Source organism: Brachycentrus maculatus, unplaced genomic scaffold, assembly GCF_059751285.1.
Source record: "Brachycentrus maculatus isolate JH-2025_06_01 unplaced genomic scaffold, ASM5975128v1 h1tg000156l, whole genome shotgun sequence".
Taxonomy (NCBI): Eukaryota; Metazoa; Arthropoda; class Insecta; order Trichoptera; family Brachycentridae; genus Brachycentrus; species Brachycentrus maculatus.
In genome coordinates this window covers 24,888-45,100 of record NW_028280909.1, presented here as the reverse complement: position 1 = coordinate 45,100, position 20,213 = coordinate 24,888, and the positions used below count along the sequence as shown (strand labels likewise).

General features: G+C 33.4%; 1 pseudogene across 1 annotated transcript in view; it reads right to left on the bottom strand.

Moving 5' to 3' along the window:
• Positions 1–20,213, bottom strand: part of LOC148308602 (uncharacterized) — a 40,076-nt pseudogene that overhangs the window by 1,993 nt on the left and 17,870 nt on the right. Inside the window, exons 4-7 of the transcript XR_015837657.1 lie at positions 12,861–13,109; positions 7,315–7,502; positions 1,206–1,297; positions 550–733 (exon numbers count right to left, since the gene is read on the bottom strand). The product of XR_015837657.1 is annotated as an uncharacterized LOC148308602 (transcript). The remainder of the gene's footprint in view (positions 1–549; positions 734–1,205; positions 1,298–7,314; positions 7,503–12,860; positions 13,110–20,213) is intronic.

Below are 20,213 nucleotides of genomic sequence, written 5' to 3'. Positions count from 1 at the left end.
AGAACCATAATAGAAGGACCTAAAACTTGAGGTCGAGGAGAGCTGACACCAGCATTCTACAAAGATGATATATTGAGATGGAGTCAGGAAGAAAAAGAAGAGATTGAAGAAATTGTTACGTTTCTTGATCATCTAGGTTTTGTTGCCCATGACAAAAAGACCAACAACCTGAGGACGAGGAGTGCTGACTCCAACAGTCTACAAATACGATAAGTTGGGATGGAGTCAAGAAGAAAAAGAAGATATTGAAGAAGTTGTTACGTTTCTTGATCATCTAGGTGTTGTTGCCCACGACAAAAAGACCAACAACCTGAGGATGAGGAGAGCTGACTCCAACAGTCTACAAATACGATAAGTTGGGATGGAACCAGGAAGAAGAAGAAGATAAAGGGTCGTAAGAAGATGATACCTTTTTGGTCGTCTAGGTGACGTTGTCCATGATAGAAAGACCTACAACCTGAAGACGATGAGAACTGACCCCAACAAGTCAACAAAGACGATAAACTAGGATGGAGCCAGGAAGAAGAAGAAATTGGTTGTAGATGTTACCTTCTGTGGTCACTGTCCTACTCCTCACCAGGTCGGCCTTGTTGCCGACTAGGATTCTGGCCTTGGTGGGCCTGTTGGCCTTGAGGGCTCGCAGCCAGCCCTCGGCAGACCTCAGGGACCCCTTGTCGGAGCTGCTGTACACCACGCAGTACGCCTGCGGCTCCGGACCTTCGACCTCCACATCCTGAAAGACCCATCATTGACTGAAATGCACTTTCTTCTTCCAATCAAATCTATTTTCAAATTCTAAAAGACTATTCATTGACTGAAGTGGAGTCACTTTTACCAATGAACAGCCAATAGGATTCATGTAATTAAAGATCTATTAAAAAAGATTAGACATATAAAAATGGTTCAATTTATGTTTTAGAAAACTAACTAGTCCAATACATCATCTAAGTACTTAGAAAAAATCGGTACTTAAAAAAAGTATGCAAAAAGAACGTATTAAATATTTTTTTAGCAAAGCACCCAAACAACTGTGGTCAAAAAAGTTAGTAGTTCTGTATTAGAAAAATCTGTTCAAAATTCAAAATGTTAAAAAAAATGGTGCAATATATGATTAAAAACACAACTGAAAATGAAACAAATAAAAATAATAATATAAATCCAATATCATGAAAAAATGGTTCAATTCATGATTAAAAAAAACTCACTGGTCCAACACAGCATCCCTGGTCCAAAAATACCAACTCCGACTCTTCTCCAGCCAACAGCACGGACACAGATTTTTCTCCGGAGTCATCATCTATAATCACGTAACAAACGGATATATTATTAAAGAACATTGTTTAAAAAATAAAAATATAAAATACCAAAAATTAACGATGAACGATAGATATTCAAATGGTGATAGAAGGAAAGATTGCTTTATTAAATAAAGAAATTTAACATATTAAAAAAAAAAACTCACACATAAGACATACAAAATTTTATTTTCAACATTTAAATTTTACTTTAAAAAATAACACTATTTAAATACAACATTTTGAGTGTGTCCAAAAATTTGTACACAAAATCTGGATTATCTCCAAGGAGTTAATTTTATATTATTTTTTGACATCTCACCAATAGATGTCTCTAGTGAAGTTCTAGTGATTCAAGAACAATGTTACAAAATAGTTTCATATATATAGAACTTCCAAGAATTCGAGTAGTGTGGTTTTCAACAATGGGTAGAATTGGTGAATGTTACACGTGTGTAAAGTGATCACTTAAACCAGCCTATGAAGGTCCAGACTTCCATATTCTTCTACATCTTCGATGAGATGTCAAAAAATACTATTTAAATATATTTTGAAACGTATTTCAATGCACATAACATCATAATAGTCACAAAATAGTTAAAATATTCAGTCAATATTACCAATATTTTGAATGTGCAAAATAAAAATGTAAGATATCATTTGTTCAAAATGTTATATCTCCTAAATTTCCTATGAAATAATCGTCAATTAATTGAAATTTACTCCCGAATATTGTTTTAAAAAACGTTAATTTAATTTAAATTAAAATATTGTTAAAAAAAAAGACCATTTAAAAAACTAAACTAAACTAAACTAACCATCACGCCGCTTCCCCGCAGGGGTAGGCAGAGAGAATAGAGCGCCACACCACTCTGTCCTTGCAAACATTCTTCGCCTCTTCCACGTTCATGCATCTCCTCATACATACCCGCCGATTGTTACGACTCCTAACCTGATCACTTTCAAGTATTTGGCATACCTGATCGTGCCATGTTTTTCTCGGTCTTCCTCTGCTTCTTTTCCCACTAACATTCGCCTCATAAATTTGTTTTACCGTTCTTTCCTCACCCATTCGTTCTACATGTCCAAACCATCTCAACACACCTTTCTTAATTTTATCGATAATGCTTATCTCAACTTTGCATTCCTTCCTTATTTCACTATTCGTACATCTATCATACGTCGTTTTGTCGCACATTCTTATGAGAGATCGCATTTCGACTGCATTCAGTCTACTTTCATCCTTCTTTTGCCAACTCCATGTTTCACTTCCATACCTTAGAGTTGGCACCAGGACTCCGTTGTGCACTGCCAGTTTAGCTTCCGCTGAAAGGTTTTTATTTGCCATAACTGATTTCAGTGCACCATTCACTTTGTTCCCAGCATTCAATTCGTTCAGCAGTGAATGCTGGGTACAAAGACCATTTAATTAAAAATTAATGTCTAATACTGTAAAAAAAGTCTATTAAATTGAAATTTAACTTGAAATTTAATTTAAAAAAAGTCTATTGAAAACAATACTGAATGACCTCTGACCTCTCTCATTTATTTCTGCTGTTAAAAAAAGCACATCATTAAAATTCGACCCCATCGCTTCGAAAGCTTAATTAAAGATTTGGAGAAAAATTTGAAATTTTTCGCCCACCAAGAAATACAAATTAACAAGAAAAGCAATTATTTTTTTGTATTTCACTTCAATTAATTAATTCTCAGATATTGTCTGATTCCTTTTGTCAGGGTATCTCTAGATAAAATCATATTACCTTTTCTTGAAAATTAATTAAAACGTATGACTCGAGAGCTCAAACTCAATACACTGAACTCCTAACTTACACGGTACAGGGTGGCGCAAAATTAATTACCCTATCGGAAGATGTTATAATTTTTGCAAATGAGGTCGTACGTCAATTCATATTTAACATTTCGCTCAGTCCTTTCAAGAACGCCATAAATCAAAATTCGTCAATTTTCAGCTGTGCATGTTTTCGGAATGCACAGAAAATATACTATTTCCCAGCAAAAGAGGCATATTTTCAACTTCATATTTTTCCGTTGAAAAGTGTTGTTTTTGCATTTTGAAGAAAGGGCATTGTTTAATTATTTTTCGAAATTCACTAAATATTTTTTAAATGGAGAAAAAACCTTCAGGTTTTACCTAAAAAGATATGTTGCACAGTAAAAAGTTCAATAAGTGGCATGATATATTTTTTTAATACATTGTATTATATTTTTAAACTTTAAAAACGTTCTCCTGAAAAATCAAGTTTTTTTTATTTATGACGTTCTTGAAAGGAATGAGCGAATTGTGAACGAGACAGCTGCAGTATACAAACGATTTGATAAAACGGTTACAATCTCTTCATACATATACGCCGATTATTCCGACTCCTAACCTGACCACTTTCAAGTGTTTGAAATACTTGATCATGCCAAGTTTTCCTCGGTCTTCCTCTGCTTCTATTACCAACAACATTCGCCTCATGAATGTGCTTCACAATCTTCTTCCACTCATTAAAAAATCTAGGAGTTTCGAAAATTTGAGAAGTGAGGTTGTCAATTATGGGTAGAAAGTGAATGTTGTTTGTGTATAAAGTAAATGATCAACCAGCCTATGAAAGTTCATAAACCCTTTACATACTCAGACTTCCATATTCTTCTTCATCTATGTTGAGATGTCAAAAAATAATATGAAAAAACTTCTTTAATTGAAGATAATCCAGATTTGTGAACAAGTATTTGGACACACTTAAAATGTTGTTAAATAACATGAATATTCCATATTCTTCTTCATCTATGTTGAGATTTCAATATTAATTAATTGATTCCCTTTGCATTAAATTTTGTATTCACTTTACATATATTCGTCTTTTTTGAGACACTTATTATACGAATATAATTGTGTTGCTAACTTTCAAAATCCGCCAGATCCATTACGTCGATTTTACGAAAATGCAAAATTCTCCGGGTAACATTTGTGTTTCAAAGATTTGTCTATCTTTAAATAAAATATTATGAAATAGAGAATTTTCCCATTTTTTTGACATTTTTCAGTATTAAAAAAAAACACGTCATCTTAATGTTTTACCTATCCCCGCTCTGTGATCGGCCGATATGGGTCAGAAGGCAAGTTCCATGAATTTAGCGGAATTTGATTTTTTTTTTCTGTATTTTAAATTCTTTAGCATTACATGACATAAATTCAAATACAAAAAAATATGAATAAAATATAAATATGAATACAAAAAAAGATCCCACAAAGGCATTGCCTCTGTGTGGGTATACAATATAATTTACTCATAGTAAAGGGTATAAGGGTAAAGGTATTTAAGTAGAACTAGAAAAACAGTAATAATAATAATAATATAATAAATACAACGCTATTTAAATTTTTTTTTCAGGGTTTTCAAGTAAATAAATAGTTTAAACAATAAAACCCACAATTGGCATTCCGATACAGTATTTATTTTGAAATCTTATAAAATTGGATCTGGCGGATTTTGAAAGTTCTTCATCTTCTTGCTCAATGCTGAGCGTCGTGGTCTTCTGGAATGTCAGGCACTTGGTGCACAAGTCCTCTCCATTCTTCCCGGTCCTGGGCCAACTTGATGGCAGCGTTTAGCGAGGATCCGGTTAATTCCTTTATTTGGTCTGTCCATCTTGTTGGAGACCGTCCTCTTGCCCGCTTGCCTTCAACTGTACCTGTTACTACCAGTTTTTCAAGACTCTTCTCGTTCTTTCTGGCGATATGCCCAAAGTAGGACAGAATCCTTTTCCTGCAAGTCGTGGAGAGTCTTTCTGTCACTGACAGTTCGCGGAGAATGGAGACGTTTGTGCGTCTTGCAGTCCAAGGAATGCGCAGCATCCTCCTCCAGCACCACATTTCAAACACATCCAGCATATGTCTTTCCTTTTTCCTCAGTGTCCATGTTTTGAAAGTAGGTAACACAATTCTACTTAAGCCATATCCATTGACGACTCACTCCATCCCCTAACTACCCATCCCCTGTGTAGGGGCTGTAGAGTTGGCGCTGTGCCATGCGACGTTTCTCCAATGTTGCAATATTTAATGGCGTGGTAATGTGGAACATATTGGTGTCCATGACCAGAATATTTGCATGAAATTTTTAATAAAAGTGGCAATTTGTAACGCATTTATCAACCAGTGACGTAATGGAAGGATCCAAGATGGCATTTTATTATTTTAAGGGGTAATTTTAAATATAGTGGAACTCCGGAAATTCAAAATCCCGGGAAATTCTAACAAGATTTTGAAGAAAAACATCGGAGGAAAACATTTTTTTAAAAACACGCAAATACTGAAGAACACATAAATTAATTCTTTAAAATTTTCGAGTTAAATTTAATTTTGTTTAAAAATTATTAAAATGTTAATAAAGTATATTTATTAACTTTTTAAAACAGTATAAAATAAAACTAATATTATTTTTGGAACTTTATCCAGAAGGTTTAGCGATGAGCATATTGTCATCGTCAGGAATAGTTATGAACAAACCTTAATATTTTTGACATCTCATCAAAGATGAAGAAGAATATGGAAGTCTGGGCAGTTACGGGACTGACGACCGTCATAGGCTGGTTTAAGTGATCACTTTACACACGTGTAACATTCACCAATTCTACCCATTATTGACAACCACACTACTCAAATTCTTGGAAGTTCTATATATATGTAAACCAATTTAGGAACCTTGTCCTTGAATCACTAGAACTTCACTACAGACATCTATTGTCAAAAAATAATATGAAAATAACTCCTGTAATTGGAGATAATCCAGATTTTGAGAACAAGTATTTGGACACATTCAAAATGTTGTAAACAAACCTTAACACTAAAACCTATAGAAAAAAATACACATCAAACATAAAAGTGGTTAAAAACAATTTATTTTATTTTATTTTGTGACGTTTAAAATGTTTAGAAGTATTTTCAAACCTTTCATCTTTTGACCCTCATCCAGAAAAATATATAGGTCACTGCATCGTTCTAAGGTGGCTATATCTTTATCGCTAATTACATGAAGGTGAGGTGATCAGTCTTGATGCTTCAGGTACACCAACCCAGAGTGATATCAAATAAATATCACTTAGAGAACAGACAGAAGAGAAAACACCAAGGTAACAGATGAGGCTCAAAGAATCGCGGAACAAAAGAGGAACTGGGCAGGTCACGCGGCATGTATATCTGAGGATCGATGGATTATAGATGGATAGCGCTTGATGTAATGAACAGGACGCATAAGCATGGGCAGGCCCCAGACAAGATGGTCCGATGACATTAGGAGAGTGCACTGGAAGAGAGTCGCGTCTAACAGACAACTGTGGAAGTCCAACAGGGAGGCCTTTGTTCAATACTGGACACAATAAAAAGGCTGAAGAAGAAGAAAGTCATGTGGCACGTTTGTCTGGTGATAGATGGACGAAGAAAATGCTTGACTGGAGGCCTAGAAGCTTGGGTAGGCCCCAGACAAGATGGACAAAACAAATGCTTGACTTGAGGCCTAGAAGCGTGGATAGGCCCCAGACAAGATGGTCCGATAACATTAGGAATGTGGCGGGCCTGCATTGGAAGAGAGTCGCGTCCAACAGACAACTGTGGATGTCCAAGAGGGAGGCCTTGGTTCAATACTGCACACAATAAAATGGCTGAAGAGTCACGTGGCACGTTTGTCTGGTGATAGATGGACGAAGCAGATGCTTGACTGGAGGCCTAGAAGCGTGGATAGGCCCCAGACAAGATGGTCCAATGACATTTGGAAAGTGGTGGGCCTCCACTGAAAGAGAGTCGTGTCCAACATACATCAATACTGGACTCAAGAAGAAGGCTGACGTACATAAGTAAGTAAGTATATTTATTTTTAGCCTTATGGGAATCAAATCTACAGCCAAATGCATGTCATTAAGCAGTGATTACTCTGCACTAAGAGCGGACTTGAAATAGACCTATTTACACGGGTCGTTATTTTAGTGTATTGTGTCATTTTAGAATCTTTTCTCCTACCTATGCTGGTGTCGTAAGCGTGCAGGTACTCCGAGGTCATGAACTGGCTGACCAGCGAGGACTTGCCGACTCCGGGGGCGCCCAGTACCAGAACCCTGTAGGGGGCCGGAGGGGGAGCGCTGGCGGAGGACTCCCGGGAGCTGGCCAAGCTGGGGGGCGCCGAGGCTCTTGGGGCCAGGTGCTCGGTGCTGGAAATACAAACAATCAATCAATTTACAACATTTTGAGTGTGTCCGAATACAAAATTTGGGTTATCTCCAATTACGGGAGTTATTTTCATATTATTTTTTTGACATCTCATCAAAGACGAAGAAGAATATGGAAGTCTGGGCATTTACGAGGCTGACAACCGTCATAGGCTGGTTTAAGTGATCACTTGACACACGTGTAACATTCACCAATTATACCCATTATTGACAACCACACTACTCAAATTCTCGGAAGTTCTATATATATTTACCAATTTAGAAGCCATTGGTGAGATGTAAAGAAGCTTTTTTACTAAGCAGAAACTAATCTTACAAGAATTTGAGTGTTTGATTTAAAATTAATACATAAATTAAAATGGAGTTCTACAAATCAATAAATAAATTAGTTACTACATTGCCTAACAATTTTCAAACTTGTAAATAAACACACATGACCACTGTCACGGTTAAAATTAGACAAGCACTGTTCATGTGCCAGTATGGAAAGCTCGCCACTGGTTTCATTATCGATTATACATGTGTATAAGTTTCAAAAATCAATTAGTATGGATGTTCCATTACGGAAAGTGGCGCAACGTACTGAATCGTGCACTCCATCGCAGGTGGGGGAGTTATTGACCCCCGGCGTTTGGGCTATCTTATATCGCCCGTGTTAACGGCCCCGTTAACGTTAACCGTGCGAATAACGCAACGTTATTAATTTACAAGAATGGTAGTTTCACGTTTAAAGTGCCAAATTTGCTCACTTTGTGAGGTTTGTTCAAAATGAGGGTTGATTTAACCCTTAAAATCATGATTTATTTATTATTATTTTAAAAAATCTGTGACAACAATCATGAAATAATATCGTCAGCACGCTCTGCTACCGTTCTGTAGGTCCCGGGTTCGATTCCCAAGGGGGGTAAAATAAATATAAGTGATTTTTTCACTGTTATATTTATTCAATATTACCCTGGACTGATACCTGAAGCGGATGGCTGATCACCTTTCCTTCATGCGTAAACGATCAAGACAACACCGCGTTTATATGACGCAGTGCCCTATGCACCATTGGGGTGCGGAAAAGGGTTTAATTATTATTATTATTTTATTAAATTATACATACATAAACAATTAACACTAAAAATTTCTAAATCTCGTTTCTATTATCCCCTATCGTAAAAACTAATATTCAAATAGTAAATAAATATTTTACTATCTATACGCGAACAAAATTGAAATGAATACACCAAGCAATTAAATACATTCTCTATGCCCTTGATGATAAAGCCTGTATTCCCTTAACGTTTTGTAATAACAAAACCAAAACGTTTTTATTACATGCTCGTACGTGTTTCTCTACGTTCTGGATTTCTAGTCGTAAATTTTAACCGATGGTTAACTGCAAACTGACAGTTAGTCTTAATTAGATAAAATATCAATTAAATACAATGTAATTTGATGGAAAATTATTTAAAAATGGTTTTCATGAGTAATTCGGGTCAAATTTTGTATAATTTGTATACAAAAAGTATTTAATTGGACGTACCCGTTTATGGTTTGAGGTTTACGAAAAGACATTGTTAGTTTCCATGTTAATCTGTGAATATATATATATATATATATATATATATATATATATATATATATATATATATATATATATTTATATATATATATATATATATATATATATATATATATATATATATATATATATATGTATATATATATATATATATATATATATATATATATATATATATATATATACATATATATATATATATATATATATATATATATATATATATATATATATATATATATATATATATATATATATAAATATATATATATATATATGTATATATATATATATATATATATATATATATATATATATATATATATATATATATATATATATATATATATATATATATATATATATATATATATATATATATATAAATATATATATATATGTAATAAAATAACTAGGTACCTACCTATACATTTTATTAAGTACTTACAAATAGTACCTACATAAAACAGTTACCACCAGATGTCGCATGCGTCGCACAGAATTAAACAAAAGAGATCCGATAGAAAAATTAACTGTCAGAATCAGATAGATAGATAGATAGATAGATATAAAAATTATTATAAAGATAAATTAAGAATAAACTTTAATTACAAAGCAACACATTGTTTATTTTATTATTATACACCCACTTTACATATTATTTACACTTTTCAAAAGGAAAATATTACCACGTTATATATATATATATATATATATATATATATATATATATATATATATATATATATATATATATATATATATATATATACACTGCTAAATATAAAATACGTTACAACAGACCCCGGTTTTCCCTTCCTTGTTAGTTTATATCAGACCCTAATATTCAATAACCTCAAAATAAACTCATGTAACAATCATCCCAAATTGTTTGCGGTATATTAATTTCTCGGCGGTTTCAGTTCGAATTTCCATATTACCACGGAATTCATATCGGTTTCGCCTTCTGAAAATATAATATTTCATATTCATCGATATTCAAGTGTAACGATATTCAAATTATTAGCAACGGATCATTGAAAAATGTTTTTATTAGTGATATTTAAATGGATAGCGAGAGAATGATTATGAAAGTATATTTGGCAAATGTGAGCGAGAGAACAGAACGAGGACGGTAAGAAAGAGACTTTGCACGATCAGATCAATCAGAACCTAAAATCTGGTGGAGTTAAAAGTCTGCGTTATCGGAGGGCATGTGTGACTAGATATATGGATGTGAAGGAAGCGAGGAGTTTACGTCATGATGTACACACTCTTGTGTGGCCTTCTATCCTCTCAGCCTACCCCTGCTGGGAAACGGCGTGATGGTGGTAGTAGTATATATATATATATATATAGATATTTATATATATATATATATATATATATATATATATATATATATATATATATATATATATATATATATATATATATATATATATATATATATATATATATAAATATATATATATGTATATATATATATATATATATATATATATATATATATATATATATATATATATATATATATATATATATATATATATATATATATATCATAGGAATTACGCAGACTTTTGACACCACCAGATTTTAGGTTCTGATTGATCTGATCGTGCAAAGTATTTTTCGGCCGTCCTCGTTCTGTTTTCCCGCTCAAATTCGCAACATATATTTTCTTAGTCGTTCTCTCGTTATCCATTGCTCTACATATCCATCCCACCTTGAAGAACTCTTCCTAATCTTTTCAATTATCCCTTGTTCAGCCTTACATTCCTTTCTTATTTCTTCGTTTTATAATTCTGTCATAGAATGATTTTCCACTCATTCGTCTGAGGGAGCGCATTTCAACACCTTTCACCCTGCTTCTATGTCGAGATGTTAAAAATGTAAAAAATAATTCCCAAGCGGAAAATATGCAGATTTGTCAATTTAGAAGTATTTGGACGCACTCAAGATGTTATATAATTTATATTTGAAGCACTGACTTAGTTATTTTCCATTTTATAATTAAAAGGTAAATTTGTTTTAAAATCACTATACTCGTTAATATTTTATTATAACTTAATTATAATGTCTACCGGTTTCGAAGCTAACCGCTTCTTTATCAAGACTGATAATTTTAAATATTAATCAGTCTTTATCTTTACCGCTTCTTTGCGCGTTATCTTCGAAACCGGTAGACATTATAATTAAGTTATAATCAAATATTTAAAGTGATAAAACAAAGTTACATTTTAATTATCAAAATGTTATGTGCAAAGACAAATTGCGAAATCGTTTTGTCATATTTTTTATTATTATTTCGTTACAATGAGGTAAACTGTTTTACGTTTTATAAGCGGCAATGTATTTTATAGTATAATAAAGTCGCTATAAATAAAATCAATAATGAGTATGCTATAACAGCGAAATTGGAGAATTTTATAGTCTTTTATTAATTAATTACGCTATTAAACGCGTTTATACTCTCAATTTCGGCCGATGTGAAAAATAATGATAAAAATCGCGGAATTTTGATAACAGCTTCAAGCAGTGTGTAGATACATTTTGACATATTAATATAGAATAAGAAGAATGCTGAAGTCTGGGTTTTACAGGGCTTATGACCTTTCACATGCTGGTTCTGTGATCACTTTACACACATGCAACATTGACGATTCTACCCATTATTGATAAATAATACCTATCATATCATACTCATTTACTGAAATAGTATCTACAGTGTTGAAAGCGTAGCTAAACTGTGCAATTTACCATGGAATTTGTAATTATATTGACTAAAATGGTACAAAGTTGAAAGAGAAAATACATATCGCTCACTCCTTTCAACAACGTCATATATAAAAAAAACTTGATTTTTCAGAAGATCGTTTTTAAAGTTAAAGAATGTAATAAAATGTATTAAAAATAAATATCAAGACACTTATTAAACTTTTTCTGTGCAACAGATCTTTTTAGGTAAAACCTGAAAGGTTCTTCTCCATTTAAAAAATATTTTGTATATTTAATAAAATAATTGAACAATTACTTTTCATCAAAATGCAAAAACAATACTTTCTGGCCTGTAGAGGGTAAATATTAAGTTTAAAATATGCCGCTTTTGCTGGGATATGGTACATTTTCTAAGCATTCCGAAAACATGCACAACTGAAAATTGACCATAATTTATAAATTAAATTAAAATAAAATTTATTATTATTTATTTTTTAATTCACATCACAACGTAGATGAAGAAGAATATGGAGTCTGGGTAATTACAGGGCTTACGGCCATCATAGGCTGGTTTAAATGATCACTTAACACACGTGATCGGCCGTCATAGGCTTGGTTAAGTGATCACTTACTCGATAGCAGGGATGCTTTTATCTACTTTTATAACTCTTACTTTTTCAATTACCCGATTGGAATGGTATTCTTTACTTTTTCAAATGTTAAATATTTTCAATACTTAACAACGCTACTGGAAGAAACATATAAACAGAATGTCAGAAGACAGACTTCCACGTATCGCCCTCCAAGGCAACCCTGAAGAACTCAGACCCCCAGGCAGACCAGAAAGACAGCTGGGAGTCAACATCCCAAGAGCGACATGCGGAGGCACAAACAGATCCCTAGGATCTACGAAAAGAAGAAGAAGAAGAAGAAGAAGAAGAATAAGAAGAAGAAGAACAACGCCAATTTTCCTTGATCTAAGATCCTTGGACCTACAAGAAGAAGAAGAAGAAAAAGAAGATTTTAACATGATTCAATCACTGGATTACCTGGAGTTGCTGCTGGCGACCGAGTTGTTGGACCTGGACCTGCGGCTCTTGAGCGAGTCGCCCCGGTTGACCACGCCCTTGCCGGTGATGGAGAAGTGCCTAAGCCGGTAGTAGTGCTCCTCCACGCCCGTGCTGGGCATGGAGGCCACGCGCGCGCGCTGCGCAGGGGGGCCCAGCAGGCTGCGGCCCGAGGAGTTCCAGCCGCCCGCCTTGACGGACTGCGACCGGCTGTGGTGGGGGCTGCCGTACCTGCAAGATCAATCAGACTCAATGGAATGACAAGCCAACTGAATGAACGGATGATGACCTACTATGGTGAGACATTGTCCATGACTCCGGTACTTGCAAGGTCAATCAGACTCAATGGAATGACAAACTAACTGGATGAATGGATAATGACCTACTGTGGTGGGTCACTGTCAATGACTGCCGTACTTGCAAGGTCAATCAGGCTCAATGGAGTGACAAACTAACAAAATGGTCTGCCGTACTTACGAGGTGGATCAAAGTCAATGGAATGACAAACTAACTGGGTGAATGGATACTGACCTATTGTGGTGGGTCATTGTCCATGACTGCCGTACTTGCAAGGTCAATCAGACTCAATGGAGTGACAAACTAACTGAATGGACGGCCTTACTTGCAAGGTCAATCAGACTCAATGGAATGACAAACTATCTGGATGAATGGATAATGACCTATTGTGGTGGGTCATTGTCCATGACTGCCGTACTTGCAAGGTCAATCAGATTCAATGGACTGACAAACTTACTGGATGAATGGATAATGACCTACTGTGGTAGGTCATTGTCCATGACTGCCGTACTTGCAAGGTCAATCAGGCTCAATGGAGTGATAAACTAACTGAATGGTCTGCAGTACTTACAAGGTGGATCAAAGTCAATGGAATGACAAGCTAACTGGATGAATGGATAATGACCTACTGTGGTGGGTCATTATTGTCCATGACTGCTGTACTTGCACAAGGTCAATCAGACTCAATGGAGTGACAAACTAACTGAATGGACGGCCGTACTTGCAAGGTCAATCAGACTCAATGGAATGACAAACTAACTGGGTGAATGGATACTGACCTATTGTGGTGGGTCATTGTCCATGACTGCCGTACTTGCAAGGTCAATCAGGCTCAATGGAGTGACAAACTAACAAAATGGTCTGCCGTACTTACAAGGTGGATCAAAGTCAATGGAATTACAAGCTAACTGGATGAATGGATAATGACCTACTGTGGTGAGACATTGTCCATGACTGCCGTACTTGCAAGGTCGATCAGACTCAATGGATTGACACACTTACTGGATGAATGGATAATGACCTACTGTGGTAAGTCATTGTCCATGACTGCCGTACTTGTAAGGTCAATCAGACTCAATAGAATGACAAACTTACTGAGAGAATTTATATATATATATATATATATATATATATATATATATATATATATATACATATATATATATATATATATATATATATATATATATATATATATATATATATATATATATATATATATATATATATATATATATATATATATATATATATATATATATATATATATATATATATATATATATATATATATATATATATATATATATATATATATATATATATATATATATATATATATATATATATATATATATATATATATATATATATATATATATATATATATATATATATAATAATATATATATATATATATATATATATATATATATATATATATATATATATATATATATATATATATATATATATATATTTAATCAAAGTCAGTATTACAATTCGGGGAACAAAAAATTGAATACGCTGTTATTAATTTAATTTCAAACGCATAATGGACAATGGAATAAATACGTTTACACACAAAAGACCACAGCACAAAGGGTTGTTTCACTAGAAATAGGGCAGAATTACGGTGATTGGTGTTCCGATAAGTTACAACAGGGCACAATCAACAATTACGTATATTAGTCATCGTGAAAGATCAATACTGATTACGACAATTTAATAAACACAAAGAAAATTAATTTAGTTTTTAAATGATGTTAAATTCTGTATAAACATGGAAACTTGGTATTGTAAAAAGATATTGTAAATAAGTATAAAAGTAGCAAAATGTAGACCTCAGAACAAAAGGGGTTCAAGTAGACAATATATCCTCCAAAGATGTTGTTTTAAGGCTATGAAATTAAAATGATACCAAAAATGCTACCAAAGATATACCTTGACTTTTAATGAATACGATAAAAGTGTGTAAAAATGTGGGAAAAAGATAAAAATAGGAGAAATACTGCTTAAGGTGAGAGAGTGGTATTAAAAGTGGTGTCAAGTAAGAGTACATTATTTAGATATGTAATAGGAAGAGATGAAAAAAAGATGTGGTCTAAACATTAAAAATGAATGATAAAAGTACGAAATAAAATATATAAAAAATGAGGCAAAGAGAGAAGTAATAAATATTTTAATATGAGTGAAAGTGAAAGCATGGCAATAAATATAATGAGATACGAAAGTATTAAGAATAATAAATGTTTGAAAAGGGAGGATGAATTAAATGATGTGCTTGAAGACAGCAAGAAAAGAGCATAGGAAGATAAAAAACATGAAAATTCCGAAACCGGACGTAAAAAAAATATCACGCAGAATGAACGATGAATGGAGAGTGTTTTAAAATTTTATTGTATATTTTGAAATCATGTTAAGGGTGATGAAAAATGTGAACCTAAGTATACAGATGCTGTTTATGAAGTGTGTAAAAATTGAAAGTGGATACAAGATAACAAAGAATTGTCTTATGAGTGGAGTAAAATGTGGGCCAAAATTTACAAATGATTTGATGAGGTGTGTAAAAATTGAAAGTGGATACAAGATGACAAAGAATTGTGTTATGAGTGGTGTGGAATGTGGCCTAAAGTATACAAATGATTAGATAAGGTGTGTAAAAATTGAAAGTGGATACAAGATGACAAAGAATTGTGTTATGAGTGGTGTGAAATGTGGCCTAAAGTATACAAATGATTAGATAAGGTGTGTAAAACTTGAAAGTGGATACAAGATGACAAAGAATAGTGTTATGAGTGGTGTGAAATGTGGCCTAAAGTATACAAATGATTAGATAAGGTGTGTAAAAATTGAAAATAGATACAAGATGATGAAGTGGAAATATACAATTAAAACCAAGTGAATTAGGATCGATCTTTGTAATATTTTTTTTATAAAATCCAAAATTGTGTACTTGAGTGGTGTGAAGTGTGGTGTGAAGTATACAAATGATTTTGTGAGTGTGAAAACATTTAAAGTAAAGTATACAAATGATTAAATAAGGCGTGTAAAAATTGAAGTGGATACAAGATGACAAAGAATTGTGTCATGAGTGGTGTGAAATGTGGTCTAACGTTTACAAATGATTGGATAAGGTGTGTAAAAATTGAAAGTAGATACAAGATAACGAAGTGGAAATATAGAATTAAAACCAAGTGAATTAGTATGAATCTTTGTTAATTTTTTTTTTATAAAATCCAGAATTGTGTTATGAGTGGTGTGAAATGTGGTCTAAAGTATACAAATGATTTTGTGAGTGTGAAAACATTAAAAGTAAAGCATACAAATGATTAGATAAGGTGTGTAAAAGTTTAAAGTGGATATAAGATGACAAAGAATTGTTATGAGTGGTGCGAAATGTGGTCTAACGTTTACAAATGATTGAATAAGGTGTGTGAAAATTGAATGTGGATACAATATGACAAAGAATTGTTATGAGTGGTGTGAAATGTGGTTTAACGTTTACAAATTATTGGATAAGGTGTGTAAAAATTGAATGTGGATACAAGATGACAAACAATTGTTATGAGTGGTGTGAAATGTGGTCTAAAGTATACAAATGATTAGATAAGGTGTGTAAAGATTGAAGGTGGATACAAGACGACGAAGAAGTGGAAATATACAATTCACCAACTGAGATGCGAGGTTGAACAACATGAATTATTTAAGAACTTTTCTGTGGACAAACTTTGGTCTTTTTCTTGTTGTATGACTAGTTCCATTAGCATTCCAGGCGGCTGACACTGAAAGTGACCTGCTGTGGTGAGGACTCCCGTATCTATGGACATTTTTATTACAATTTAAATTATAACAAGCAAATAAGAATATAATAAACATAGCAAAAATGATTGTTTATGAGTGTGAGTGAGTTTGAGTATGTTTGATCTTGTAGTGTTGTGACTACCCCATTTCACTCACTCCTTTCAACGACGTCATATATCAAAAAACTTGATTTTTCAGGAGATCGCTTTTAAAGTTTAAGAATATAATAATAAAACCCTTATCCGCACCTCAATGGTGCATAGGGCACTGTGTCTTATAAACGCAGTGTTATCATGATCGTTTTTACTTATGAAGGAAAGGTGATCAGCCCTCCGCTTCAGGTACCAGTCCATGGTAATATTGAATAAATATTACAGTGAAAAAATCACTTTTTATTTATTTTTACCCCTCTTGGGAATCGAACCCGGGACCTCCAGAACGGTAGCGGAGCGTGCTGACCATTACACTACGGAGGCGGACAAGAATATAATGAAATGTATTTAAAATAAATATCAAGGCACTTACTGAACTTTTTGCTGTGCAACAGATCTTTTTAGGTAAAACATGTATGTTTTTTCTCCGTTTGAACAATATTTAGTATATTTAAAAAAATGATTAAACAATACCTTTTCTTCAAAATGCCATAACAACAATTTCTGCCCTGTAGCGGGTAAATATTAAGTAAAAAATATGCCACTTTTGCTAGGATATAGTGCATTTTTTGGGCATTCCAAAAACATGCACAACTGAAAATTGACGATTTTTGATATATGACGTTTATGTATTAATTTTTAATCAAACACAGATTTTTTGAGTCTACTAAGTTGTATTTTATTAACAAAAACACATACAAAATTATAATGTGACAATTGTTTCGCCTTGTTGGGGCAAATCACGAATCACATTCGTCGGCGAGGCGAATCACGAATCACGAATCACATTCGTTTGATAATGCCCTAACGAGGCGAAACAATTGTCACAATATAATTTTTATGTGTTTTTGTTAATAAAATACAACTTAGTAGACTCAAAAAATCTGTGTTTGATTTAAAATTAATACATAAATTAAAATGGAGTTCTACAAATTAAACGCCAAATCAATAAATATATATATGACGTTGTTGAAAGGAGTGAGCGATATGGATGTTTGATTTGTGTCTGGCTCTGATCTTGTGGATCTATGAGTGTTGTATTTGTATTTGCGTATCATTTAACTGAGACTTGTGTGAGCATTTTTTTAATGTATACAATTGGATTATTTTAGCTTTCAGTTGAAAAGTTGGTAAATACATTTCTATTAAAACGGCATTTTTCTTTAATTTGCCCGAAAATTAATATTCCTTATAAGTAAACATATCCTTAATATGTAAATACTGGCTCTTTATTTGCTAGATTTGTCGGTCGAGGGTCGTAATGTGTTTAGGGATGAAAGCTCATTTATTAGCTTGTAGCTTCCCTTAAGAGAAAGCTCAATGTGTATAGAACAAATCAATTAGCTAGCGTTGTCCTCTTTGACTCAATTGTGGTTAGGGAAAATTGAACGTATTTGAGGTCAAACTTCATAATGAATTTGAAACATTTGATTTTTGGGTTCTGTTGGCATGTGTTGACTATTTGGCATATCCTCAAGGGTTTCCACCCTTTGGATGTCTGCTCCCCGTCAACCCCCTATATGTGTCACTATCTGTGTTTATTGACTAACTAACTAACTAACCATCACGTCGCATCCCGCAGGGGTAAGCAGAGAGAATAGAACGTCACACTACCTGTCTTTGCAAACATTCTTCATTTATGCATCTCCTCATACATACCCGCCGATTATTTCGACTCCTAACCTGACCACTTTCAGGTATTTGACATACTTTATCGAGCCAAGTGTTCTCGGTCTTCCTTTGCTCCTTTTTCTAACTAGATTTGCCTGATACATTTGTTTTACCGTTCTTTCCTCACTCATTCGTTCCACATGTCAAAACCATCTCAACACGCCTTTTTGAATTTTATCGACAATGCTTATCTCAGCTTTGCATTCCTTCCTTATTTCACCATTTGAACTATCTTTTATACAAAGTTTGAATGGTGTGGTGAATTGGAATTATCTATTATACATCGTTTTACCGCAAAGTCTCATCGAGGCATCGCATTTCGACTGCGTTCAGTCTACATTCATCAGTCTATTGCCTTTTTTCTCTGATAACTTTTAAGAAATACCTGAGAGATTACTATCTATTATTAGAATCCTAACATAAAACCCTCAGCTTTTTCCCTCTACATCCTACCCTAAACTCCCTTTTTTCTTTGCCTTCCTTATTGTCATCAATTTGCAATACTCATAAATGTTTGTCCGCCTCCGTAGTGTAATGGTCAGCACGCTCGGCTACCGTTCTGGAGGTCCTGGGTTCGATTCCCGAAGGGGGTAAAATAAATATTAGTGATTTTTTCACTGTAATATTTATTCAATATTACCATGGACTGGTACCTGAAGCGGAGGGCTGATCACCTTTCCTTCATGTGTAAACGATCAAGATAACACTGCGTTAATATGACACAGTGCCCTATGCACCATTGGGGTGCGGATAAGGTCTTTATTATTATTATTAATTGTTTTATTAAAACAGTAGTAATTTATATTATTATCTCCAATTACAGGAGTTGTTTTCATATTATTTTTTGATATCAAATCAAAGATGAAGAAGAATATGGAAGTCTGGGTATTTACAGGGCTGACGAACGTCATAGGCTGGTTTAAGTCATCACTTTACACACGTGTAACATTCACCAACTCTACCCATTATTGACAACCACACTACTCAAATTCTCGGAAGTTCTATACGTATGAACCTTCAATTTTGAATTTTGAAACATTATTCTTGAATCACTAGAACTTCACTAGAGACATCTATTGGTGAGATGAAAAGAAGCTTTTTATTGAGCAGAAACTCTTTTATTAGTATGTGAAGTCCGAATCCTGGATTATAATCGCACACATGAGAAACGCCAGAAAATATTATTTTCATTTTTATTATTTAAGCTTATAATAAATAAAAAAAGTGATCACCTAAACCAGCCTATGACGGTCGTCAGCCCCGTAAATGCCCATATTTCTATATTTTTCTTTATCTTTGATGAGATGTCAAAAAAAAATGTATATATATAAATATAAATGTATGTATGTATGTATATATATATATATATATATATATATATATATATATATATATACATATATATATATAT